The 26,868-nt window shown below is 40.6% G+C and overlaps 1 protein-coding gene and 1 long non-coding RNA gene across 5 annotated transcripts in view; both read left to right on the top strand.

Annotated features, from left to right (window-relative positions):
* The first annotated feature begins 14,309 nt into the window (after positions 1-14,309).
* On the top strand, positions 14,310-16,635 carry LOC132958816 (uncharacterized). The gene is made up of 3 exons (XR_009666838.1): positions 14,310-14,848; positions 15,037-15,131; positions 16,429-16,635. It is a non-coding gene; the product is annotated as an uncharacterized LOC132958816 (long non-coding RNA).
* Positions 16,636-18,654: 2,019 nt separating this feature from the next.
* Positions 18,655-26,868, top strand: part of elavl2 (ELAV like neuron-specific RNA binding protein 2) — a 31,870-nt gene continuing 23,656 nt past the window's right edge. The window contains exon 1 of one of the 4 annotated variants that reach the window (XM_061031055.1): positions 18,655-19,091. The gene's annotated coding sequence lies outside the window, so the exon portion shown is untranslated. Of the gene's footprint in view, positions 19,092-20,459; positions 20,541-26,868 lie in introns of those variants that run through there. The other 3 variants (XM_061031054.1, XM_061031052.1, XM_061031053.1) reach the window with 3 other exon arrangements.

Genomic DNA, 26,868 nt, shown 5'->3' with positions numbered 1-26,868 from the left:
TTTTCTTTTTTCCGAGCAGGTGAGCAAACCAGGCCACATGTGTTCTCTCCAGCTTGTGCTGTGTTAGAGAAGTGTGTGAAAACACCTTGCAGCCATGACTCACTCTTATGTTGGTTGTGTAGTTGACCTAATTTGCTATCATACAAAATATCTCTTTTTTTTTATATATATTTTTTTAAGGGGTCTGATGCTCGTGGTCAGGCTCGCCTCCTACTCCCGCTGACCTACAGTATCTTGACAGGAGGCCATTTTGTTCCTCTCGTTATGTGTCACGATCTTCTATTTTTTGCTCTTCACAGTTTCTCTGTGTTTTTCGCTGTGACACGGTTGGTACTCGCCGTGTTCACCGGAGCGTAACATTCTGTCGTTACAGACAGCAGGACTCTGGTACAGTACCTGGTGTTTGACAGCCTCTCACACTGTCTCTGCATTAGATGACAGTTTTCAGTTGTTGTTTTTTTTTTTTGTGCCAGCCGCTGCTTTTTGGCATTTCACCACGCATACAGATTGTGATTGTGTGCCCCCGAGCAACATATCCCCCCCCCCCCCCCCCCCCCAGAAAACTGTCAAATTTGGACTTTTGTGAGGTGGGAATGCAAACACCCACAATCCTGTGGATTGTGAGAGCATTTCCAATAAATATTGGGAGGTGGATTCCGATGTTTTCGTTCTGTCAACACCCACAGAGACTTTTGGGGTTTTTTTTTTCGACTGTGGGGGTTGCTCCTCCTCCAGAAACATCCCCACTACCACAGTGAGTCAGTGGGTCAGGAGGATTCACCCAGCAGCCTGTCATTCCACTGCATCCAATTACTCGTCCTTCACCCACCTAACCTTCCTCTCATGAAGCTTTGTTTTACCAGCACCGTTCCCTGAAACACGTCTCGGCAACACCAAAAACCTGTCAGAGAAAGGAGCCTCCTTTGCCCTTCTTCTTCCTCTCTCATTTCCTTCCTCCTCTTCTGTCTCATTCCCAGAATGCTCTCTTCTTCCTACACTGCCTGTGTGTCATCCTTCTGTTCTAATGAGAGGCAGGGATCAGCAAAAGCAGACCCCTGGAGTTTGACAGAGCTACCTGTTGTGCCTCCACATTTCTTCCCGCCATAGCTCGCTATCTCTTCGTCTCTCTCTCTCTCTCTCTCTCTCTCACTCTCTCTCTCTCTCTCACTCTCCCTCTCTCTCTCTCCCTAAACACCAGAGCTGTCGACTCCTGGCAGTTTGATTCTAAACTGTTCCCCCGTGTCGGGAGTAGCTGCCATGACAGAGAATAAAACAAGTGAAATGTAGAGTTTGTAGCGCACAGTGTGAAGATTGGCTTCCTCTCTACAAGATGTGTGTGGAAAAGCCAAAATATTCCCTTTTTAAAAAAAAAACTAAATCTAGGAGCGAGTCTTGGCGGTTTGTTACGCTCAGTGAAAGAAATGGTTGGTAGATGTACAGTTATTTTCATTCTTTCTAAGAGTTCATTGATAAGATGTATTCTCTACTCATGTCTGAAATAAGTCAAGAGCTGGAGCTTGGATCAGTTTAGACAGAATAGAGACTACGAGCAAAGAGAAACAGCCAACTTGCCATTTAACTCTATAAGCCGGGAGGATCAACCATCAAATCTATTGACACTTTAGCTTTTTGTATTTTTCACTTTGTCGCTCATAAGAAATAAACATGTTTTTTGTATAATTGACCAGGATTCAGGATTAATGAATGCAGTGTTGTAACATTGCTGGTAAAAAGATGAAAAGAAAGCTAGCTTGCTAATTAGCTGCAAACAGAGCTGTGGAGTAGTGCGACTGGAAATGTATTGTGCTGGAGCTGGTTTGTGTGAAATTCAGAAATGTCAACGCCACAGTCAGGAGTCCCGAAGTAGCATAAAACACAAACAAACTGTAGCATTCAACTCCCACTTGCGCTGCCTCGACACTTATTCACTCACACGTCGCTCAGATGTGTGAGTGAACGTTGTCACACATGTTAGCGATTGGCTTTAAATCATCAAGGTATAGCCAAGTGAGGGGGAAAAAAAGAGAGAAAACCTAACTTTAACTTTTTTTTTTTTTCCACATCTCAATCTGAAAATGTTATACCTCCAGTTACCATGGCAGTTAAGCAATGAGTGACAGCAAACGCTTAAGAGCAGTGTGCTGCTCTATTTCTGTCTGTATATTTCCAGACCTGCTTAAGGTCAAGGGAGATCATCTTTATTATTTTTACTGTAACACTTTCCCAGCGAAGCCTGTGACATACAGTGTGATCCACACACATTATGTATTCAGTGTAAGAATTTGAAATAAGATAGCGGAGATGTTAAAGGTTACACAAGTACACTGCATGTTGTTTTACCAACTTGATTCCCATGGCGCTCTTTGGCAGCTTCATCTCCATTTTCGACAGTCAGATATTCTCCCTGAGAGTTGCTTTCTTTCAACCTAAAATGCTTCCAATTAGCTTCCAGAAATGAACAAAACGAGAGCTGTGATATTTAATTAAAGCCGTGGAATTGATTTGTATTCAAAAGTGAAATGCCACGTTGTCCTTTATCGTAATGGATTTATCTATCCGGCGCTTTTGTTGTCGCTTTAGAGTATGTTCTGGTTAACAAAGTGCAGCAAACAACACAAAAATGGAGAATGAGAGAAAAGAGGACAGGGACACAGGGAGGAAGAAAAAGACAAGACTTCTCGAGCTCTCACTGTTCGGCTCACACACCGCTGTCAAGTAGGTCAATGTGACAGGCTTGACTGATTTTCTCTTCTGTAGTGTTTTTGTTCAGGCTCTCGCTGAGTAGGTGCCATGGTGGATTCACCTGTTTGATAAAGCTTACACAAATGCAGAGTGAACTGCGTGTCGGATCTTGTGCAGAGAGGCCTCTGCGAGCTCCGTTTTGGCCGACCGGATGGATCGTTCACATGCGGAAACATGGGGGAGATTCACTTAAATCAGCAAAAAAAAAACTTTAAACACCACCAGTGGGTTCATCTAGAGTTCATAAAATGCCACGGGACACATGGTGATCTTTAAGCCTGGGTGCTTTTTTTTTGGGGTGGGGGGGGGGGGGACAAATAATCTCCATGGGAACCGGCTGAGCCATTCTTATTGAAGTCATCTTTCCTGACAATTGTACATTTTGCAGAATGTTAAGCATAATGACTTTACTCTCCACTTCATGGGGCCTCTTCCTGCACACTCGGCTGCTTCAAAAAGACCACATTTGACTCATAGTAGACCTCATTAGACTCGTATTGAATAGGCTCAGAGCTGGTGTAACTTAGTCCCACTGTCTGCTGCTTCTGTGTGTGTGCGTGTGTGTGCGTGCGTGCATGCGTGCATGCGTCTGTGTGTATTCCATTAGAGAATTAAAGATTAATTGGCAAATTTCTCCAGTTTAAAGCATTGATTAATTACAGTGAGAATCACTGGTGGATCCCGAAGATTAATGTCTTTAGATTTGCCCCTTTTAGATAGCTATTGATTTTGATTTGCTCAAAAATGCCTGTCTTCTCGTCCCAGGAGAGCGCAGGCTGTAAAAAGCACAAGCAACGTGCCAGCCTGCTCTAAATTACATTTTGTGAGGCACAGCTTAAAATACGAGCGTTGTGAATTAAGATTCATTTAATTGGGCGGCAAGTGGCTGCACCAAAAAGGTTACCAGTGGCAACAAAGGATCACATGTTTTAGTACTCTAAAAACTCTTTATTCCGATCAGGTATTAGTGCATCACAGAAAGATGAAATGGAGAATGTGTTACCTTTTAGATATCAAGTGGCTCATATTGCTTCACAACAAAGATACTGTCTATAGCGTTTCTATTTCGGTCTCCTCTTTAGCTTCAGTGTATGTTGTCTCCTGCTGCCCACGAAGGATGTACAGTACACAGCAGCGGAGGCAAAGATGAAGACAATTGTCTTTTTGTGGTTGTCACATGTTCCCTGTTCAATCTAAGTCTTAGTCACAACAAATCAGAGCGACTGAAGCATTCCGTCTGTGGGAGACTAAGGCTTCTTTATTATTTGTGCGCCACTGGGAGGTAGTCTTCCAAACACGGGATTATGCCCATTGTGATCTGCCTAAGCACTCCGTATTAGCCATATTCTCATGAAATCGCATGAAAGCCACTTTGAAACGTCGGATGCCTCTGATATGCCTGTGTCAAGGGAACAGGCGCCATATCTGGGAGCGAGGCGCGTGATCTCAGATTCAATTATGGTTCCATTTTAAATGAGATATCTTTGCTGTAAAAATCCCAGATTGTGGCGCTTTGAAATGGAAAGGGAGTAATTCACGAGACCTATGTGTGATCTGTAAAAAAAGGCTTGTATCAAACGGATTTGCAATGCCAGTCTCTGTAGAATATTCATCTTTTTTCCCCCCAGTGCGAGCACAGGTATATTTAACTTTGCATGAGAATGGAGAGTAGAGATGAGAGCATACACAAGACCATGTGGATAGAAAATTGTAAATACACAGCTGCTCCAAATGTAAAACAGAACTAAATCTTGTTTTTGGTACTGGTATCAGCATGATTCGGTTATTGAGAATCCCACACTTTTACATATTTCAAAGCTCAAATGTTAACTTTAATGGCAACCACCGGGGTTTGACTTACTTGTAAGTTTCAAGTGGATGTCTGCAATGCTCACCAACCCAAACCTGTTGAACTCAATCAATGGAGCTAAGATGGACCATTGGTTGCAGGTCACGTAAGCCATGTTGGGGGAATGTTTGTCTCTGTGATTGAACCGTCCCCTGTGTCTACATTAATTGAGCTCCCTGTAATCACACGCAGGCCTGTATGATCAGTGTCTGCAGCCCTGGAAAATGTGGTTGAGATTATCCTCTCTCCTGGATGTTCCACTTTGAGACTGTAATCGAAATGGATTTTTTTTTTCTTCTTCTTGTTCCGCATGCTGACAGACTCCTCAAGATCTATGACACACAAGGCACTTGATAAAGAGGGACTGATTGATACCTGAAACTTTTTGATTCGTCTTCTGTTGAAGTTTTCCGATGGCCTTTATGCCTGTTATTGATCTAGTGTTGACAATGTTGGTTGGCAGATCCGCCACATTGGTCTTGGCCAAAATATCTCAAAATGTTGTACAGAGTCCAAAAGGATACATCTTACTGACCTGTGTGACCCCCTCTCCTTATCTTTTACCACCTTTACGTCCGTTTTTTCACTAATCCAGTAAAATATCAAGCTCCCAATTGTGTAGCCCATTGGCAAACACATGACTATGGGTTCAAATGCTGTTATTTTTTGTGCTTCCAGTTTAGCCAGCTAATATCCCGGCTAAGGCCTACCAATTTTGCACTGGCCATTGTTTACACACCTACCAGCACATTACCAATGATAATGTATTCGATATTAACATCTAGAACCAGATTCTTATCTGCATTCATTTAGTTATTTGTTCATATAAATTCATTCAAAGCTTTTTGGTAGTTTGGAATACATGTAGCAAATATGTACCACTTCTTCTCTTCTGGTTTCTTGTAGGCAACCAAAGCCTGTTCAAGCAGTGTTTGTCAATACCATTCAAACTACAAGTGGACTACAAATGGAAACCAGGACTCTTCCAATCTAGCCCCATGCGTACAAATTCAGCATTTAATTAGCAGATTTTCTGTAATCGCTCAATTTCTTTTTTGGTGATACCAGCTTGTGTAGACACAAACGCCCCTGGCAGCAATTTGACTTACGACTAACAAGATTAAGTAAACATGTGACATAGCCACATTTCATTCTTTTTTTCTAAATCCAATTCATATACATTCCAGCTCAATGAAATTCAGAAAAGGCTTACATGACATGATAAAGAAGTCAACACTTGCAATTGATGGGTAACATATACTGCAATCTGTTTTTTTGTTCTATCGTAGTCATGTACGCACATGCCTCAAAGGCTCAAGCTGTCACACTTTTGACCCGACCAAGACAAGGTCTCCTTCAAATCTATATGAAAGGAAGGGGAATGAACCAGCTGCCAAAACAAAGCTCAAAGATTCATATGGTTCAATGGCTTTCCATTGGATGGATTGCATTGTCTAATTGTATTTGGTAGACCCTTGTATTTTCCTGTAGCCCCAAAGTGAGGTCGACTTAAGTCAGGATTAGGTTTAAAATGTTGATGATCCATCCCGCAAAACATGTGAGTTCATTTTCATATCACCATATCTAAATGTAAAACAATGGCAAGAAAAGAAAAATACATTTTATCATTTGTATTGGAACAGATTACAGACAGGTCTTTCTTTGTACAGAAATAGAATTTAGATGGAAAGGGTCTCAGAGAACTTTTCTGCTTTATATACAAAATAAATAGAATTTAACAAAGACTTAAATATCTCTCTAACTGGTATCTAACCTTCTACTCTGTAGTGAATATAGACACACAGGCATCAAGGCCTTGGAACAAAGTAGTAGTAGTCAATGAGTTGAAGGAGTCCTTTTTGTCCTCTGTGGATGTGTTTCAATCACATCACAATAAGTCCCTCTGCAATAATGAATGAGATCCGTGCTCGATTCATCTGAAGCTGGGCTCTCTAATTTGTACAAATATTTCTTTGGGTGGAAGCAATTAACTGTAGGGATACACTAAGTGACACTGCAGAGCTGAATCATACCTCAGAATGAGAACCAAAATAGGACCCAACGTGTTTCTCTTTAGTTAAATTCATTAGGGCGAAGAAGCCATTATCTCAGCAAACGGCCATGGCTGAATAATTAATCATCCCATCACTTGTGTGTTTGACCCGAATGTATAACATTTATCCCTCGCTCATTGTCTCCTAATGAAATCCTTTCTTTAATTTGTGAAAAATGTTGGCTCTTCATGTGTAGTCCAGCCTGACTCTGGCTTTGGTTAATGCATAATAAATTGCAATCATGCCGCACTTTTGAATACAAGGTCAGGAACGCTTGGGGATTTAACAAGAGGCTTTTTTGGATCTCAAAGATATGGCCACATAAATCTTCATGGCAAGTAATATGAGAGTTTAGCACGGTTCAATTTAGTTACATTAGGACCCGTGTTCCCCACCCTAAGAGCAGAAAGACTTGAACGAAAAAGAACAATAGACCTGTGACTGCTTTTTATGTTTGTGTTTATGTGTGGGACATTTGACACTTGAAGCTGGTTCAAATAAAGCTAACTGTTCATACAGCATAAATCTATTTCTAGAAATTAAAGATTATTTTCATCATCTGCTGATTCATTTCTTGATGAATTAGTGATTGTTTCACACTGCAATCAGTCAAGGAAAACGTAACAAATCTCCATGACATTTCCCCAGAGATGACTTGTTTTGTCCGCTACGTCGACCGCCAAATATATTATTTCTTTTATTTTTTATTAAAACATTTATCTTAGGGCTTTTTATGCCTGAGGAATGACATGCGGGAAAGGAGCCACAGGTCGCATCTGAATCTGTGCCTCCCACATGAAGGACTTCAGCGTGCACTGACCACGAGGCTACCGGCGCCCTCCCCAGAAATCGAATTGGAGTTACTGTTACAAAAGACAGCTGCAAATTCTAACACTGTTCTAACAATTCTAACAAGCTTGAACCGCTAAATCCTTTTCTTAAAGACAACATAAACCATTGAGTAGTTATTGTTCAAGTTTTCAATATTTTCTTTTGGCAATTATTTTCACAATTGACCATTTGTGACAGATCTATTTTTAATATCATCATTATGTATAAATTGAAAAGATCTTTTGTATATTGATAAAGGTTTGCAAAGCAGCTACTCACTAAAGCTTTCAATGAAATGTAATCGAGCAACAAGAACAATAGGATAGTAGTGAAGAAGAGTTATAAAGTGGGATGAAAATACAGGTATCTGCACTTCTTCTAAGTACAGTACCTGATAAATGCATATACTTATTTACAACCCACAAACAGAGCTCAGTCTGTTCAAGCAGAGAGAGGGTTTATGTTCTTTCACACATTCAGTCTTTCTCCTTCATTCAACTTTAGCCACTCCCTCTCTTCCACTCCCTCCGTCTCCCTGCTGAGGTGATCAGCTGATTATGGCCGTTTCCTCTTTAGGTGATAAACCAATCAGATTTTGCCACAGCCTCTCTCGACCAATCGTCCTGCTGCTGTCACATTTTTTAAAATCTGTTCTCTCTCTCTCTCTTCTGCAGTCGGCCTGCCGTTTCAGTGCGATCGCAACGAGCCTCCTCCGCACCAATCACCTCCATCACTTCCTGCTTTCTCCTACCACCACCAGTGTCTAGACTCCAGGGAGGGTGGGGGGTTGGGGGTTGGTGGGGATCGTATCCTGCTGTTGGCATCTCTACCCCTCTGAGTGCATGAAGTCATCATGACAGAGTCTAATCACCAAGGACATTACATATTTATCTTCTCCTAAACTGTTAAATAAACCATTGCTCACTCTTAATGAAGTGTCTCCTGAATGAACCGGGTTCAAGTGGAGATGTCTTGATCATTTTTTTTTTTCTTTTGCTTTTGTGTCGAAAACACACCGTGGTGTTGGTTATTTGTTCATTTGGAAGCTGTAGTGAAAAAGGCTTTTGTACGCCAATGAACAAAACACCACGACAATCGCAGGCAAACGTGGAAATAGATTTAGTCTAGAAACAATCGCGCTATAACCATGAGATTCAATGATATTTAAGCACAGTGAAATCAAATCAGACGCCCTCTGTGCTGTGGCTCTCTCCTCCCTGCATTGATTTTTAAATGGTAAACAGGTGAAATGATACAGTGAGCGTGCAGCAGGCGTCAGTTAACATGAGTTTTAAAGCATGGATTGCGAAAAAGGGGGCCTGCGTTGGTTTAGCTGGATCATTAAAAGAGGAACAGTTGAAGGAGCTTGCAATAATGTAAAATAAATGAGCGCGGGGCGAAACTCTCCATCGGTCACAGTTTGACCTGTGTGTCTTCAGTGTCGAGTGAACTGTGATGCTCCTGAAGAAGCAACAGAGCTCGTGTCGTCAATTAAGCGTAACATTTATAATGGTGCTATAATGAGCCGAAGCAAACAAATGCTGCAGACAGCGAGAAGAAACTGCGGCGCATCAAAGTGCTTATTTTCACTTCAGTGTATTTTCTCGTGTAAGGACTTGTGCCAGAGGCTGAAGGCAGAGACAATTGGCTTTCAATCAGATGCGAGCTCAGAAACTCCCTCTTCTTCTCAGGCGTTTGATTTAAGAAGGGAGCCAAAGATCAAATTGCGCTTAAGAGACAAAGTGTGAGCAGTCTAGAGCCGCGGTGTAATGATGCCCTTTGTTTGTTTTTCTGGGAACTTCACTTTCTAATCTCCTGGACTCCTGTGAAAGCTTTGCCAGGGAACGGTGCCACATAAAACCCCCCTTGATTTCTTATTTTATCTACAGACAACCAAATCGATCGTCGTCTCCCGCTGCACCTGCTCCCCCAAAAGAGATGTCCGTCCTGCTCTCCAATCAGACTATTAGACCCGGCTATTTCAGGAGGGGAATGAGGTACTCGGTGGTCAAGAGCCCCTCAGTGTCTCCCAGAGACACACACACACACACACACACAGAAAAAAAAGAAGCATTGAAATTTCCCAGGATCTTGACACATCTAATTGAGATTTCATGCCCTATTTTCTCAGCCATTTGAAAAACCTCTCCCTGATCTTTTACAAGCAGTATTTCCCTGAGGATTGAGATGAAAAGAAACGTTGTCGAGTTTTATTTGGTTATTGTTGCTTTAAGAGTCGTTTTTTTTCTCACCCTTGAACAGCCATTTCAATAAAAGCGCCTTTTTTCTTTTTTTGTTCAGTAGACAAAGTGACACGGAGTGATTTGGTTTGTCTAAAAGGTGTTGAGAAAGATACATTTATATATGAACTTCCATCAGAATCATTTATTCGTCTATGCATGCTGTCAAATGAATTGTGATTTTTACAATGCAGAAGAGCAAACCTTTTACAGCCGCTCTCACTCCTGTTCACGTCGCTCACAAGGTTCAGTGTCAATTCAGATATTTAGTTGTAAGAGTCATTGTTTCTAAACTGGAAGGTCGAGGGTTTGATCCCCGGCTCCTGCAGCAACATGTCCGATGTGTCCTTGGGCAAGACACTTAAACCCAAATTGCTCCCGCTGCTTTGTTGGCTGTGTATGAATGAATGCGTATAAATGGGATTCATTATGATGAGCATTGATTTTTGGATGTTTTGAATCCATTCAGAATGGATTACAAATTAACAAATGAATAAATTCTGACGTGAATCGATTTTTTTTTTTTTTTTTGCCACACTTCTACTGCTTTGTCCCACAAGGCCTCTTAGTTCTTTTGACCAAACACTTCAGGCAGCCACTATACGAGAATCTCATTCTGTCAGACACATGTTGGTTTACTCACGGATGAATACACACCAAACATAGACTCTACAGCGTTGAAAAGCTGGTGTTTGCCAACCCCTACTCCTCTCCAGCTTCACCCTGTGGTCTACATATGTTCACCTCTGGCTTCTGAGCGGTAGTTGACAAACTAATGGACAAAACCACATTGGTTACATCCAACATTAACATTCTCTGTAATTGAATTGCAAATCACAAAACTCAAATGTACTTGCAAATCAACTAAATGTACCCTACTTTAGTATACAGTGCATTTTGCAATATATTAAAGTGCAACACACTTAATGATAGATGAATATAGCCCCTTTGTCCCATATCACTTATCCTTTATTAATGTATCTTGCTGCATTATGTTTCATCCTTGACTTTATGGTCCCTGTGCTCCTGCAATGACATCACCCAGTCTTGCATTACATAGAGGTAACAGCCACAGTGGGAGCACTGGGCTTCCCAGCAGGACCCATATTGGATGGTCTGCAATCAATGACATCATGCACAAGCATCATCCTCTAATACCACAGGGAAATAGACAAAAGGAGGCAGTGATGTCAGCCCCCCTTAAGGCTCTCTCCCCCCCCCCCCCCCCCCCCCCCCCTTCTGGTTTAGAGCAGGTAGAATGACAGCGAGACATTAGCATCAGAGGAGAGAAGACATTAAGTGATCGTGTCGAGGTTTGATGTTCTTTCTGTTTGTTCTTTTCTATGTTTCACACCTTCAATGCTTACATGAAAAGTACAAAAAACTGTTCCAAGTTACTTTGAAGAAGTATTTTGTAAGCGTGCTTCTAACTGAAGTACAATAAAGTGAGGATAAATCAAAGGCAGAGCACATGACATCTTGAGATACAGTTTTAAAGGTTCCTCCGTGCTGTGAGGAATATGTTTTCATAATAGTGAGAGCTTTTTATTAAGGTGCAGTAAACCCACTTTGATGGTTCTGTGTAGCTTCTTCAAGTCCTTTTGAACCTTTGATGAGAAAAAGAAATATTCAGACAGACTTTACCTTTCTATGAGCACCTTTTGTGAAAAAAAAAAAAAAAAAAAAAAAAACCTGAACCAAGCAGGGCTCTTCTACTTCTTTTGAATGACAGATACAGGGGGCGCTGGTAGCCTTGTGGTTAGTGGGCGCCCTGTACAGAGGCTGTGGTCCTCTTTGTGAATCTGACCTGCGGCTCCTTTCCCGCGTGTCATTCCCCGCTTTCACTCTCTCTTCCCGATTTCTGACTCGATCCACTGTGCTGTCTCTAAATAAAAACATAAACAATACAGATATGGTGAAGCAATAAATAGGCCTACATATCTAGACTCTCGACATGGTTCACTTGTTTTCAAAGAAGAAAAAAAAACCCTAAACCCCACTCTTTATTAAAGTGCAGCCTTTGAAAAAAATCACAAAACAGAAGCTCGAGATGCTTAAACAGCTTTTTCACTGATTCACTATGGACTATGTCTGTGTCCAAGTTCACGCTTTGAAGGAAAGTTGTAAATATTTTGGGGCCAGTACCTTGTTTTATCATCTGCATTTTAGTGTTTCAGTATTCCTGCTTGTCATAGGAGCTATGCAAAACGTGTTAATTATAAAGGCTGCTTCTGTCATTGGTCGGAGTCCTGAGTTGTCACATTGAAAGTAGATGATGAAGGAATTAGAAGGAAATCATAAAAGTTGTGACGTTAGTCCCTGTTGGGTGACTTTGAGCTCAGACAAAAAGTGTTCTGAGTGACAGGTTAGGGATGCAGGGATCCTCAACAGAACTTTAGGAAGTACTTTGGATGACATGATGTGCCTTTATACTGTGATATGGATGCTGTTTTTGTTATCATTTATAAAGCCTGTATGTAGTCTATCTGCCTGTGTGGCTTATTCAATAGAATTCATGTTTATTATTGACTCTCTTTTGTATTGGTCTGGTGTTTATAGTGTCCACTAATAGGAAGCTTTGTCATTATTAAAGGACAGCACCGATGAACTATCAAGTGACTTGTCAGGCTGCTTAGCGACGCTGTAGCTGTATGTATTGTTGAATGACTTCTGGTTTTCTGCTGTGACCTTCTTGATTGCTCTTTTTTCTGTTATTTGTCACTTTGCAGTGGACACTAATCAGTTTATCAGTTCATGCTCCTCCTGGGCTCACAAAGTTTGTTGTATCGTCTCAGTTTTTCAATAATGACTGATGACCGGTCAGTTTCCACAATTCTTTGTGTTTTTTAATATTATCGTCAGGCGTGTAGCAGAATCTGAATGGCTTTTAGGTACAAGAACTCCAATTTTCCGTTCCAGTAACTTTAGAAAAAAAGCATTGTTTTGTCCACTTTTTATCCGAATGCTTCGAGCGAAATGTATGTTTTTGAAATAGCTTGTACTGAACTTTCCTTTAATATTAATACATAGATCTGCAACCCAAAAAAAAACGGTTGTTACACCAAGAAATATTTGAACAAAGCCACGTTTGGCCCCTGGAGAGAACCCCTGCCTCCACACTTCTGTCTGATCAGAGCAATCTTTGGGCTAAAAAAGACACTTTTCAAAGAGTTATTCTTCTGCAGCGCTGCTTATTACCCTCTTTTGCTGCCTTTCAGGAAGCTCATCTCAGCATACTTCTGCCCAGTCCCAGCGGGGAGCGTTAATAATCACCTCGACCATTGTCACAGGAGAGGCTGCGGCACGGGGAGCGTTAATGTCTCAAAGGAACAACTATTGACATCTGGGTCCCTTTGCTAGGATCTATTGGAGAGATGGAACGCCCGGGTCTGATAAAATGCCGGCCTGTCAGCCTCTGCAGGTTGTTGGTAAGTGTGGGGAGGTCAAGAGCATTCACCCTTGACATTTAATAGCAGAGGGTGGGACCCACTGGATCAGTCATACAGGTTATCGATGAGAGGAGAGGAGAGGAGAGGAGAGGAGAGGAGAGGACAGGAGAGGAGAGGAGGAGGTAGGAATATTTGATGACTTCATATCAGTGCATTGGTCCTGTTTTTTCTTATTATTATTTATTCTGCTAATCTGTAAAAGAGGATTTTTTTTAATCACTGTATTTTACTGTAACATACAAATGGGGTTTGTAGTTATGAATTTTCATTCACTTCTTGCATTGGGCTGCCCTTAATATTTTTTTCAGAGTGTGCATGAGCTTATGAATATTATTAACTTTAAGTTTTGAAAAAAAGTAATGTTCAACATTTAAAAAAAAAAGTCCAGTTTGAGCAGAAGTTCCCTATTGAACATTTCCATCTGGAAAAGAAACAAAAGATATGACTTCACATCCTTTATATTGTCCTGATGGGTAGAAGGGTAAGGGGTTAGGATGGGGGGTTACAAATGAAAATTGAATACTCTTGTTCTTCCTCTAGATGTTTTTACAACCATAGCTACACCCCAGCAAAACACATACACTGAAAGAAACACACAGCAATAAAAAACACATTCTGTGACGAGATACTTCTCACAACTTTCTGTATGAGTCACTTCAGAAGAAAACAGCGCCCCCTGTCTTCAGGAAGTCACTGAATAATCATTGTCATACCGAAATCCATAGTGTCCAAATGAGACCTTGGCGCTCTACATTACTGAGATGGATTAGGTTAACGACCCCTAACACTGACCTACATTCCCTCTGAGGGGGTGTACATATTACACGCTAGTTCATATTTGTGGCCCTGGGATATAGATGGTTATTTGATCTGCAGTGCTTTCTCTCCATTACGGGGTGATGTTGCTTTACTGTAAAGAGTCCCCTGATGAGGCTGTTGGTCACCTTTTAGCCCCTCAGTCTTCAAGAACTCTGCAGCATGACATGCATGTAACTCTGGAATTATTCGTTTTATTATCAGGGACCCTGCAGCTAAACTTAGTGACATTATTGTCTTTAATCTCAACATTGATCTGTGTGGAGCACCGATGCCAAAATATGGACTGTGGCACCCTGGTGGTCTTTGAAGGTACTGCAGGTGGGTTACAAGAGGATATACATTTTTTAAATTTTAAGTAATTATAATGTTGCCTTACAATTTGATTTGTAAAACACAAATGTAAATGGATTATTGATTCGCCCTGAATTGCTATAGGCCCACTTTAACAGGATTTATACATTCATGAAATAGGGATATATTGAGAAATAATTCATTTGAGATTTGATCAGGGAACTTAGATTAGATGTCTGGGTAGGTCCCAGAGTAATTTTTACTTCTAATGTGTGCAACACCAGTCTTCATTTTTGGAATTGCTGCTGTAGAATATCATTTTAAATGTACTCAATCTTGTTTCAATGCAATGTTCCTTCTCATACCTTCTCATTACACCATCAAGGCAGCAAACAATCAAGGATGTCTCAATTCTGTTTTTTCATGTTCTTTTTTTTAAACACTGTCCCTTTAAGGCCGCGCCCCCTTGCCCCACCCATCACGGGCGTGGTCAGGAAACAGTCTGCCACACCAACAGGTTGAACTCTGAGTATCAGACCAGGAAGTGCAGTGATGTGAGCAGTGGTATGGAAGGTACAAAACAAAGGCTGCTTCTGCATTACGAATGATTGCTTCTGTTGCTCTGACTGTGTTGAAACACTCAAAATAAATCTTCTTTAATTGATCCACTCAGAGGGTTTTTCTACATTTCGCTAACCGTGTCAAATATGTCAATTCTCCCACACTGCACTGTTCTTCTCTGTCTCCCTGATACACTCAAGATGGTTGTTTCCCTGGGCGCTGTGAGGCTCCTCCAGCAGCATGCTGTGAGGCCTTGACAGGAAGATGGTGCTGGACCAAAGCTACAGGAAGTCTGGTAAGATTTTCTAATAAATGTTGCCTTGGAGGGTGAAATCTCCCCGGTGGCTTAATATTTAATACACCAAGAGATTTTGTATTTATTCAACCCTGAGCCAAAATTATGGACTGCTAGACTGTGATAATGTCTAAGGGGATTTAGCAAGTCAGATTTTGAAAAAAGAAGCCTGGCACTACCTGAATTGAAAGAGTTGATTCGTCAGATGACAAGAAAAATTAGCTTAGCAGCTCGTTTTTATTAGCTGTTAATTTGCCGCCACCCTATTTTTCCCTGTCTAATTCTATTTCTAGGAACATCACATGGAAGTTCTGGTGCCGGTTTTATGCTGATAGATTGACCTCTCATTGTGTCTGATCTTTTAAATATAATCTACCAACCCAGTAAGCCTTCCTGACATTCTTTTGAGACACACTTTCACAAATCACCATTAAAAAAAGGGCCAAAAGGTCCGTGTTCTCCTTCATTTTAAGAATTCTTCGACGCCATCTAAATGCTAATGATCTAATTGATATTTGTGGGCATGAATAACTTCCCCTAAAGCTAAAAACCAGAGCAGCAAGTCTTAAATATGTGCTGTCATAAAGATTTAAAAGCCTGGAAATACCTTTAAGAAGATTGATTTCTTTGACCTTAAAGTGTTTGAGTTTTGTCATGCTAATTTGAAGAAGTCTGAGGCAGAAAAATGAAACTCCGTCAAACTTAGTTGATTTTTAGTGGAGCTGTGCTTCAACATTAGCCTGCGTCTGAGATCGGAGCACTAACGTCTTCTCTATGTCATATATGTCCAGCGGCACTCGCTATAGATCCGTTTGGATTTTCTACAACTGTTTTTGTGCACTCCTGTACGTTTCAAATGTTATACTTTCATCAGGTGATCCAGGGAGAGAAAAAGAGGATATCATTCATCAGCTTGATTCTGAAAACTTCCTTAATAGAATAATTGGCATTCCCAAGAGCACTTTCAGACATTTCTACTGACTATGAGCAGAATTTCCTGAATGTATAAGTTAAAACCAAATTTAAAGTTTTTTTCTTACTTCAATTTCTATGGATTTCATCATCATTAAACACTTGTTGTTTCAACACTAGACCGGGAGCCCTTCCATTTAGTTTTATGTAAAAATGATGTCAACCAAAAACATGCTCCCTAATTCACAAAATGCTCAAAATTGCAAAGAGCATGCAAGATGTGCACCTCTAAACTTTCTGAAGTAGTCTTACTTTATCACATATTTCAGACCCATTTATTCAGTTGTGCTTTTTGTGATGAAGTATTCTTTGTGTGGCTGCGTAGAGAAGCTCCATGAGTGACCATGGCTGATGAAATACCAAAGGAGGGAGTTGCAGTTTTCTGTCCTGACATGGTCACTCTTTTGGCGCTTCTAATAAATGCAATCAACGGGGGGATTAAATCACTACAGTTCACAATTTGTGAGTAATTAAAATGCAAAGAGACATTTGCGCCAGTGTTTCCAGAAACACCGGGACTACCTTGTGTCACTGAGTGTGGACTGAGTGAGAGACATTGTGATGACATTTTCTGAATCAATGATTGGACACACACATGTAAAAATATACATAAAATGTTTCAGTACAATTTGTATTCTTCTGCACACTTCACTTGTTGATGTTTATTTCTTACATCGTGTTTTTGACAAAGGTTCAGAGGGACTGAAAAGGTATTTTTCTAATAAATTTGGAGATGCTTAGCAAGAGAAGTGTGCGGGATTATTTTTATTTTTTCAAGTTACATCATGTTGTTAAAAGCTGTGCATACTTTAGAGAACATTTACCTTTTCCTCATTATTCATGAAATACTACAAAAAAAAGCTTTTTTGGGGGGTTAATGTATTGATGATCCCACAGAAAGCTGAAAGGTTTTGTTCAATTTTCAAATCAAAACACTCATGAACAAACATATGTGTATATTATCTCCTTCATTTTCTCTGTAGAACATTTTTGTGGCAGACATACAGTGATTTATTCAGATTATTTTGTACTGAGTATTTTGCCAAACATTCTCTGCACGTATAACCTGAGTTAGCCATCAATGATGAATTAGCTGTGTTTAAACATAGTTATCATAAAAGAGCGGTTTATCTCTTTGCTTCCTGTTTGGAGACTGGGACACAGCTGAACCTCATTTAAAGATTTGAATTAAGAATGAACCACATCATTCTGTTGCAGCTCTGGAGAGGTTGTGACTGTTATCGTTTATCAACTTCTCTGTTTTTAGTTTTCACATTGTGAAGGATCCCGCTGTGCACATTTCTCAAACCTTTATCTCTGTATGAGACTCCTTTTAGTGAACTATCAACTATGGTTTTTAAATAAAATTGTCCATTTGTTGACACAGATCTGCCATGTCTGCCTTTTCATTTACAGATTGCACGCTAGGAGAGGGTTGTGTAGTATATGTATGCGACTGGATTTCAAGAGATTTACATGAAACCTCTTAAATAACATGTCATGATCCTGCCATTGATTTAGTATCGGTTCCATCATGCAGCTAAACTTACATGGTATGGTATACAGTATGTTCCAGCATGGTCCTGTATTGTGTTGCAGGTGTTCTGCAGTGAGCATATGAGCTTATAGCCTTTTCCCCACTGCAACTGTATTTGCTTCTGCGAGCATCGATCTCCCTCTCCCCTTGTGTCCACATGAGCCAAACTGTTGCTCCACCCTCTGAAAGCCGACAAAAGATGTGCATGTGATAAGCCTCCCTCTGTACAGTGCATCACGCTGCTGTTATATTACTACTACTAGAGCATTTTGCTATTGTTTCAAATTCGTCAGGGGAGCCCAAATTAACATCCTCCTTTGTTTGCAGCCCCATAGGTCGAGCTCTGAGGGCTGACCACTGACTGTAAGTCTAACAGGCAGACAGTAGGAAGCATGTGGGCTGTTACAGGGATACTGTACTGGAGCTCTCCGTGGTGCTGAAACCTGCAACAAAAGGGTTTGCAGCGCTGAATTCAGATCTTTGTGTCCACATTCATGACTGTAAATGAAAGCTGATAAGACAGTGAGGGCGGGTGAGAAGAGAAGACGATAGCTGGTGGTCTTTATTTTTTTTTTTTTCGGGGTTTAATTGTCTCATTCAAGGGTAGAAGTGGGATATAATCTCCTGTTGAAAACGTGGGAGGTGGGGGGGAAACGTTGCAAAAAGCACGCAAAATGACCTAAGTTGAGTCAGTTTTCTCTTCTCTCGGATGAGGGTGACACTGTGATGATGTGGCGTACAACACGTTTGTGCGAACGAGTACTCTGAAGACACGGTGTGTCTCGGCGAGGCGATGTTTGACTTCAAATGCCATATTTAGGAAAGAAAAACGCTTGATCGCTTTGACTGACTGGGGCGAGGACGAATGGCGTCCTGTGATTTGTAGAGATGCTCGAGCCCCGGCGAGGACCGCGCTCGAGCCAATGGCAGTGAAGAGCTCGTGTGTGCACAAGCGGTGGATGGAGCTACTCCGGGTATACTTCCGCGTGCAATGCGTGTTCATGTGTAGGTTGAATGGATGAAACGGAGGGAGCGGAGAGGTATAGGCATGCTGTGATACGGCCCTATATATTCACCGGCAGGACTATCTTCCTTTTAAAGACAACCTCCTCCTCGCATTGGTTTCCACTCAGTGATGTCGCGTATTTGTGTGGCGCACCTGTAAAGAGCGAGACAGGCAGAAGCCGGCTTTTTTAATTATTTGATTCCTTTTATTTCTTCTGTTCTTTTTTCCTTTTTGTTTCATGCATTTGCTGAAAGGAACTCATTTCTGTGTTTTGATTTAATAAATATTTCATTTCCTCATTTTATCTTGTTTGTGTTGGCTTTTTATGTTTCTAAGTTTGAACTAAAGAGAGCGGAATTCATCCTTTTACGAGCTATTGGCCAGGTTTTGTCATTCAGAGATTGTTTGCCCTAAAGGACGTCCATAACTTTCGTATATAGAAACGGTAAGCTATTTTTCCACATTTGCTCATTCACCTGAACCATTTTAAATCGACATGTTCTCCTTTGTCAGCTCTTCGAGGACAGTGTGTGGATTCAGATCATGCCTCCACTGTAGTCTCGGTGCAGCTCATTTTGCATGTAAACGCGACAGGAAAGTCACCGTGATGCAGTCATGCTTCCTCTGACAGGCTGATGGGTTTTCTACTCTGTATTTCGGTGCCTTGGCATATCGTGCACGATAGGACAAGAAGCCGATCTCAGCACATGTGCTCAAATCTTAACCATCCAAGGCTGCAGACCTGGTCGAGCGCATTTATTCTACTAGTGTAGGGAAACATAGGCCTTGTTGGAGTGCTTAAACGTGAGATCCGCATAGTAGTGGCTTATTTTACTGAATCTTAGGTTAAAGCGTTTTGATATGGGAATTATTAGCCTGAAAACAGTGTTTTACAAGGGGCGTTTCACATTAATACCAGAGTTGAACAAATAGACCAAATAGGTTTTTCTTTTAAATTTCTGTTTCATTCAAAAGTAAACTTGCATGTTGCTATATAGGCTATATATCATGTATATATACATGATATACGTGGCTAAAATCAGAAGTGGTTTAAAGGAAGAGGTGTTTTAAGGTAAGCTTCAATTTAAATGCAAAACAGCCTCAAGGGCTGAAGATTGAGTGTAACTCTAAAAGGAGTAGTACTTTGCTATATAGGTTAAGTGCAGCTTGTGTGTTATGCTACTTGGAGTTTTCTGGATTGTATTTTGTAAAATTCTGCCACGATTGACATTTTTTTTTTTCAATTTCGATGCGAGATGGATTTTGTGTGGTGGAGACAAGCTGATGTCACAACACAGCTGCTGTTAGGATTCTAACCTTTTTTTTTAATGCCATTATCAATTCATCAGCATTCCGGATTATTTAGGATTTATTTTTAAAATCAGGCAACATTCATTTATATTCATGTCATTATCAGGGGAACCGGGGAACAACAATAGCCTATCAATAGGGCTAATTAATCCTTAAACAGAAACGGCCATTTTATTAAACTATTTATTCTTTATTAGAGCAGCAGAATTAAACTAGAGCCTATCTAATTGTTTCCTCTTTCTGATCACACTGTGGACCCTGTTGGCACCAATAGGCAGTTTTAAGGAACTATGCTTTCAGCAGTGTCATTGTTGTGTTGTTGTTTTGCTTAAGGATTTAGCTTGAATGATACTCATGCAATGTAGCATACAGAGCACAGATACACCTGCAGCAAATCAATTAGTTAATAGTGTATTTCCGGGTAAGAGACGGTGCCTTCGCTGATTGGCTGAGGGTCTGATTAGTTTACTTAGGGTGGCGGCGTTCCCGCCATCGCCCCTTTTACTGCTGCGCAAAGACTGCAACCGAGAGTTTGATGTCTGCAGACTTTATGCAATAAATACCCGCGACGCCGATACAACAGCTAAAAGGTAAGACTCCAGAGAGAGGGATAACATAAAAAAAATAACATGTAAAAGTCAACTGTGCATAAATACATGGGCTGACAAAGTGCTCTGAACAATGCTAGAGAAGCTGCATGTCAGCGAGTCACATGTTGCCGGCAGACTCATTTGGAAATTCAGGCTTTTAGCTTGACACAATGCTGCCCAAGCTAGCAGAAGTAACCAAGTGCCGAAACAAAACCCAGTGCTAGTTAAATTGCACTTTTACCCCTGTATTGTAAGTCTCACCAAAACCGCGTTTAAAAAAAAAAAAAAGAAATGCTGCAGCCAACGCTACACGGCGGGTTTCCAAAGTCCATAATACACAGAGCTTGTTTTTATTAATTGTTTAAAAGCTGCTTGCTGGTGTTACTACTCAAAACGTACATTGTGCAGCAATTTGACGAATTTAAGATTCAAACGCTTAATTTTTGTTTCCCCCCTCCAGCATTTAGCATTAGCTACAAGCAGACGGGGGTCTTATGGGAGATTTTTTACGCAGTAATTTAGACAGCAAAAAGTGCGAGTGTGGTCGCAGTGTGTCTTGTTGTCGTGCACAGTTGCCCGCAGTAGCCCAGGTGTCACAGATTAACTAATTAAACGAGGCAGCTTCAAGCTCTCCCCCTTGTATCCACTTCACACTGCAGTTCACCTAATTAGCAACACCATTGCTAAAGAGCAGCTACCTTTCAACCTTTTGCTTTAATCGTGGCCTTTGTGTTTTTATTCACATCCATTTTATACAGATAGCCTATGCAATAATATAGCATGTGAATATTACTGCTCTAGGGACTTATTTCAATCTGCTCTCTAGATTTAAAACAGCATAATTGGAAGACTGTTAATTATTTTTTCCAATTGTTTACACAAGGGATTTCTTTCATTACCTGACGCCAAATGGTATTATTCCACTTGATATTTGTAATAATAATCATAGTTTACTCCCTGATCTCATTAGGTTGTGCATAAACTCATAATGCATGCTCAAATAGTTTAAGAACAATTGTTAGACTGTTACTCAAAGTGTGAAAATAGGCATGTTTGTAGTGCTTCCATTGGTTCTAGTAATTGAAATGTCTGGTCTTCAGTATTGAGCATGTTAACATTGTTGAAGCCACAGGCGTCATCAGTTAGAAGGCAGTCAGAGGTGAATAATCTTCGGCAGTAGGTCATAAAAAAAAAAAAAAAAAAAAAAGATTGCAACCAGCAGCTATGAACTTGACTAGTTAATTTACGAGGAAGTTTTGGGACACACAGGGATAGCTGAGCTCCTGTGGCGTGCAGACCAGCACAGAGACATATGGATGACTTTTTAGTTCTTAAAAGGTGTGACACAGGCGATTGCGTGCGTGGAGATTCTTAGTATTTGTTTGTTTCAAAAATGATTGACAACCGAACTTGCTCGCTGCAGCATGTTGACTTTTATGTGCTTTCTTGATTTATCTGTACTTTGCAAAATCTTCCTCTGATTTTATTTTTTTGTAACAAGCGGGACATGTTAAGGGCAGACAGAATGGAATAGGATCATCATACTGTGGAAATGCAATATCTGCCGTTGATAAAACTAGGTGCCTGTACTGCCTTTTGTCTGAATCGGCTGATTTGAATAAGAATTTGTGCTCACAAAATGTTGGTACTTTTTGTTTGCAAAAGACTGAGTTTTTATGTAAAAAAAGAGAGAAAAGGAGGTCCTGAATCATGTATGTCAAGAGCATGAGCAGGTGTTAAATTTAAACTTACTTCGTAACTTAACTCGTTGCAGATTTCATGACAGCTTTTGCTTTAGTATAGGAGAAAGCCTCTTGTTCCTATTTCTATATTTCTGCTCCTTTTTAGGCGCTTGCCTCCTCACTGTTCTTGCCACTTCCACATTTTCAGCAGCCTCTGTGCTCCTGAGAGGGACAAGAGATAAGAGCGGCTGTCTTTATGTATTATTGAGCCCACACGTTTGCCTTTCTAAATAAAGGCTGCTGACAGAGTGACTAAAATGCAGGACAGTGAGTGAACTTCCAAAGGCCACATCACTGCGCTCTGTACAGAAATGTGTGCTGCTGGCAGAACTGGGTTAGCATACAGTGGGTGGCTTTAGCAGGGGGAAAAAAAAGCAATTTTGTCCCCTTTGTCCTTCTTAAATGTCCGTCCCATCCCCCCTTTCTTCTCCCTGTGGCCTTCCCCTCTCTAGTGATCGAGTCTGGGATGTGGATGCTGCACAGGACTGTTTATTCAGTCCTTATTGTGTGTTGGCCACAGGGTGGCCCTCCCTCTGCATGTGTGGGTCATTACTGCAGGACAGCGCTGCAGTGTTCTTGAGCCTGTCACTGCATCCCAGCTGCTGTTATAGATCACCACACATCATGCTTTATATAGGCGTTATGTAGTGTGTTGTTTTGTGTAGTTTTATGTTGGCTGTACAAATGTGTAGGCCTGTTATGGTGAGAAGCAGAGGGAGTGTGAATATACCTAGTGGTGTTTAGACATTACAGACATGTCTTTCTCATTTTGAGGTTATTGAACTGAAGCTCATAGCATCTATGTTGTCATTTCTACACCCTACATCTGTGTTTGATGTTTGAATTCAGACTGAATAGTTTTTCTCAGGCTAAAAGTTTTAAGGCCTACAGTCAAATAGTGGAGGCTGATTTTAAAAGTCAATGTTAGTGCTCAGTCAGAAATCAGATTAGTACACTTTCTTCTTAGATTTAGATACTCTGACTAACTTTAAATGTTTTGAAGTTAGCATTTGTAGAGATGGTTTTTGTCTTGCATCACAAGCGATTATATCCGATAACGCAGCTTTTAGTATTACAATGTCTGCATTCTGTGTCACATGCACCTCACTTTGACTTACAGCAGATTAGCCATATCTGAGAATATTAATTTCTATGTTATAGTTGGCCTCACTCTCAATCTGTTCTTTGTTGGTTTAATTCTTTAAATAATTTCACTATTAGGAAATTGTAAGCGTCAATACCATCTAGTGGCTCTAAGCATTAAACATTATTCATATATAAATAATTAAATCTTAGCAGAGTATATTTTTGTTTATAATTTTGGATGACAATTGTTGTAACTGCTGCTTGGGGGGGGAAAAAGACTATTCTCCATCATCTCTACTCAGTGACATGTTGATGTTTATTGACATTGGCTCAGAAACGGCATAGAAACCAGAAAGACTAAAAAGGGCCTCTGGTCATAAGTCGATATATAGATAAACACTAAAGTCTCTTGAGCTGTACAAACTACCAAACTTTTACCAAAGCATGTTTTTGTACGAACATAGATTTATTTCTGTCTTTACAAATAGAAGTAGAACATTGTGAACTTCTCCCCTGGAGGCAGCCTGCTGATGTTAACCTAACGTCACATCACTTTTCAGTTTTACTCTGATTGGCTGAAAAGCATGAGGGAGCTGCTGCTTAATGACCCCACTGTAGCTTTACACCTTTAGGACCAACTATCAAGACTACATCTATGTTAATACATTTTGACGGATTTAAATGTTAACTTTCAAACAAAGCTGGCTCACTGGTACAGAACAGCAAATGGAACGCTGCTGAATGCTTTATTGTATAACAGCGTCAGCAGAGAGACAACAGAGTTCAACTCGGGCACACTGAGAGTCAGCATATAGGTCTGCTTTTAAGGTAAAAAGAGGTTAACCTGGGACCACTAGCGGGGGAATGAAAATCCTTCAGTGTTTCTATAAAAACTCTATAACAAAGAGTAAGGTGTGTTACATGCTTGTTTGTGAAGTGTCTCAAGATAACATTTATGATTTGGCTCTATACAAATAAAGATTGATTGATTAAGAGGTATTTGCGCAGGAGATACTTGGGTCAAAACATATCCCTAACTCATAGTAAAGTGGACAGTTTTCTGCTCGACTCCTGTGTCTGTATGGAATATCTGAAGCATTTGGGCTAATTTTCCAGTATTGCATGTTGTAGCATTTGTACACTGCAGTGTGTGGGTAGACTAGTCACATCTGTGTTTCCAGCTGGGATATTTTGAACTGTTACTTGTGGGCTTTTAGTTTTCAAGGACAGGCCGTGCATGTCAGCATGTGCACTCTGGAGTTCTTCACTCTGCAGCTTGTCACGCATACTTGGTCAATTTAATCCTCTGAGGAGCTAGTAGCAGAGATTCGTGCCTCCTCACTTTAAGTGCTCAGTGTCACATCAGTACACGCTGATCTCACTGCTGGCTTCAGGTTCATCTTCGAGAAGTTCTGTAGTCAGTCAGTTCTGGAAACGAGAAGTTTTGCTCTTCTTACCTGCTCCATGTATGACAATAAAAACCCACCATCAATGTCCAGACCGATGTGGATCATTGTAAATCGTTAGTGCTAACAGAGTACTTTTAAGTTCGTAGCTGGCTGCCCTTATAGCACAACTCTTTTTAAAATCAATACTTGCAGTATATAAGTCAGATTTTTCCCCCTAACTAGAGTAGATTGCTGGATGGCCTTCAGAGTAGCTGCTGTTAATTGAAACTAAAATGGCAGTCTTAGTACCCTTAAGTGGCAGCTGGGATTTAAATACATCATTCTGATTTTAATTTAGAGCTTACAGGGCTCTGAAACCTTTTGTTGTAGGCGAGATCTGTCACTTACATTCCATAGTAGCTTTACAAGTAAAGGATAAGAGCTGCAGCTATTGATTCTTTTTATTAATGGTTAAAACATTTTTAGCTAACGGAGTACCCTAAAATTGACAAGATCACATTGCTCCACTAACAAGTCAAACCTTATTCCTTTTTAAAGGTATTATCAGAGACAATGTGACTCCTCACACTTGTGAAGCTACAGACAAAGCATGCAGTGTTAATTGAGAATCTAAATGATAGATGAAATACAAAAATAAATGCAGATGATTTTATTAAAATTCCGTGAAGCGATTCATTGATTTAGTTATGTAAAGGATACCGTTAAGAACCTTTAACGGCTTGTGATTGAATCTATATCAGTTGATTTACATCTGTACTCCAGTCTAGAGTTTGATCAGCTGTGAAATGTTTCTTCCAGACACCCACTCAAAATCACTTTTCCATGTAATTAATTAGCACAATCAGTGAGCTGCTAGAACGGAGCCAGCAACACCAGCTTCAGAGGTTGAAGGGCGACAGAAGGAGAAGGCACAAAAAGTAGTAAAGCAATGACAAAATCTTGAGTGGATCTCTCACATGTAAAATATTGTAAAAGGCTTCTCGGTACTGAATTCTCTTGCATGCTGTCATATAATGATATATCAAACTTGAGCTTGTGGGTAGGTCAAAGAAATCCCTAAATTGAATTTGGGATCTCTGTATCTGTTCAGTCACACTGCGTGCAGAAGCTCTTCTCCCCCTTGTGAGACGTCTGTGTGATCTGAGAGTACCAATAACTAAACACGCTACACTGTAATGAGTCCTAAAAGGCAGCCTGCTCAGTGGGGTAAAACTGTGGAGGTGGATGGGTTTATTTTAGCGATGATGGGAAAACAAAAAAAGAACCTCGTGGTTTTTATCTGGGCTGGTTCCTGACGAAAAAACTGTGAGGCAAGGCCTCTGGGGAAACAAGATGCTCCCCACTCAAATGCGTGCACTAAGAGGAGGCTGCTGGCTGGCTGCACACACTGAAAGCCCTGACTGAATTTTTGGGGGGAGAGGCGTATTGCCAAGCTTCCTCCTCCAAGTGTTTATCTAATGAAATATTTCTGCCTTGTGGCGCTATCTCAGGCGGGACCGTAGCCAATGTTTGTGCTTTGTACTTAGAATAAAAGGTGAAACATATGAAATGGAGATTGAAGAAAGTCATTTTCTTCATCAACAATATGTTCTCACATGGCCTGCTTCTCCCCAACATGCACATGGGGGAGGCTGCATGTGGAGCCCATAGCTGCTTACCATTCTACCTTTTTAAGAAACTGGCTGAACACCACCTGTGTTTTTGAATGATCTGTCTTTGGGCACTTTTTCTTGTGTTGTTCATGTGAGCAAACTGTAAAAAAAACTTAAGGTGTGAAATCAATTCTTAGTTATATTATACTAATATTTGTATTAGCCAAGGGTTTTTTGTTGGATAAATAACAGATGAAAAGAGCAGCAGGAGGGTTGAGTTGGCCTGTAAAGTTTAAGTGAGACTAGGAAACTTTCATTATATTTAATGTTCGTCAACTCAGTTTTTATTATTCTGCCCAGTATCAAGATTCTTGCTTCAGATAGTTTGCCTTTCATCATTTGAAGTTGAAAACTTTGATTTGTTGTTCTTTCAATAAAAAAAAAAACCCTCAGGGAAAATCTGTATAAGATTGGTCTCAATGGTCAGATTGG

This window comes from Labrus mixtus, chromosome 23 (assembly GCF_963584025.1).
Source record: "Labrus mixtus chromosome 23, fLabMix1.1, whole genome shotgun sequence".
Classification (NCBI taxonomy): domain Eukaryota; kingdom Metazoa; phylum Chordata; class Actinopteri; order Labriformes; family Labridae; genus Labrus; species Labrus mixtus.
This window is presented reverse-complemented; position numbering and strand designations above follow the sequence as displayed.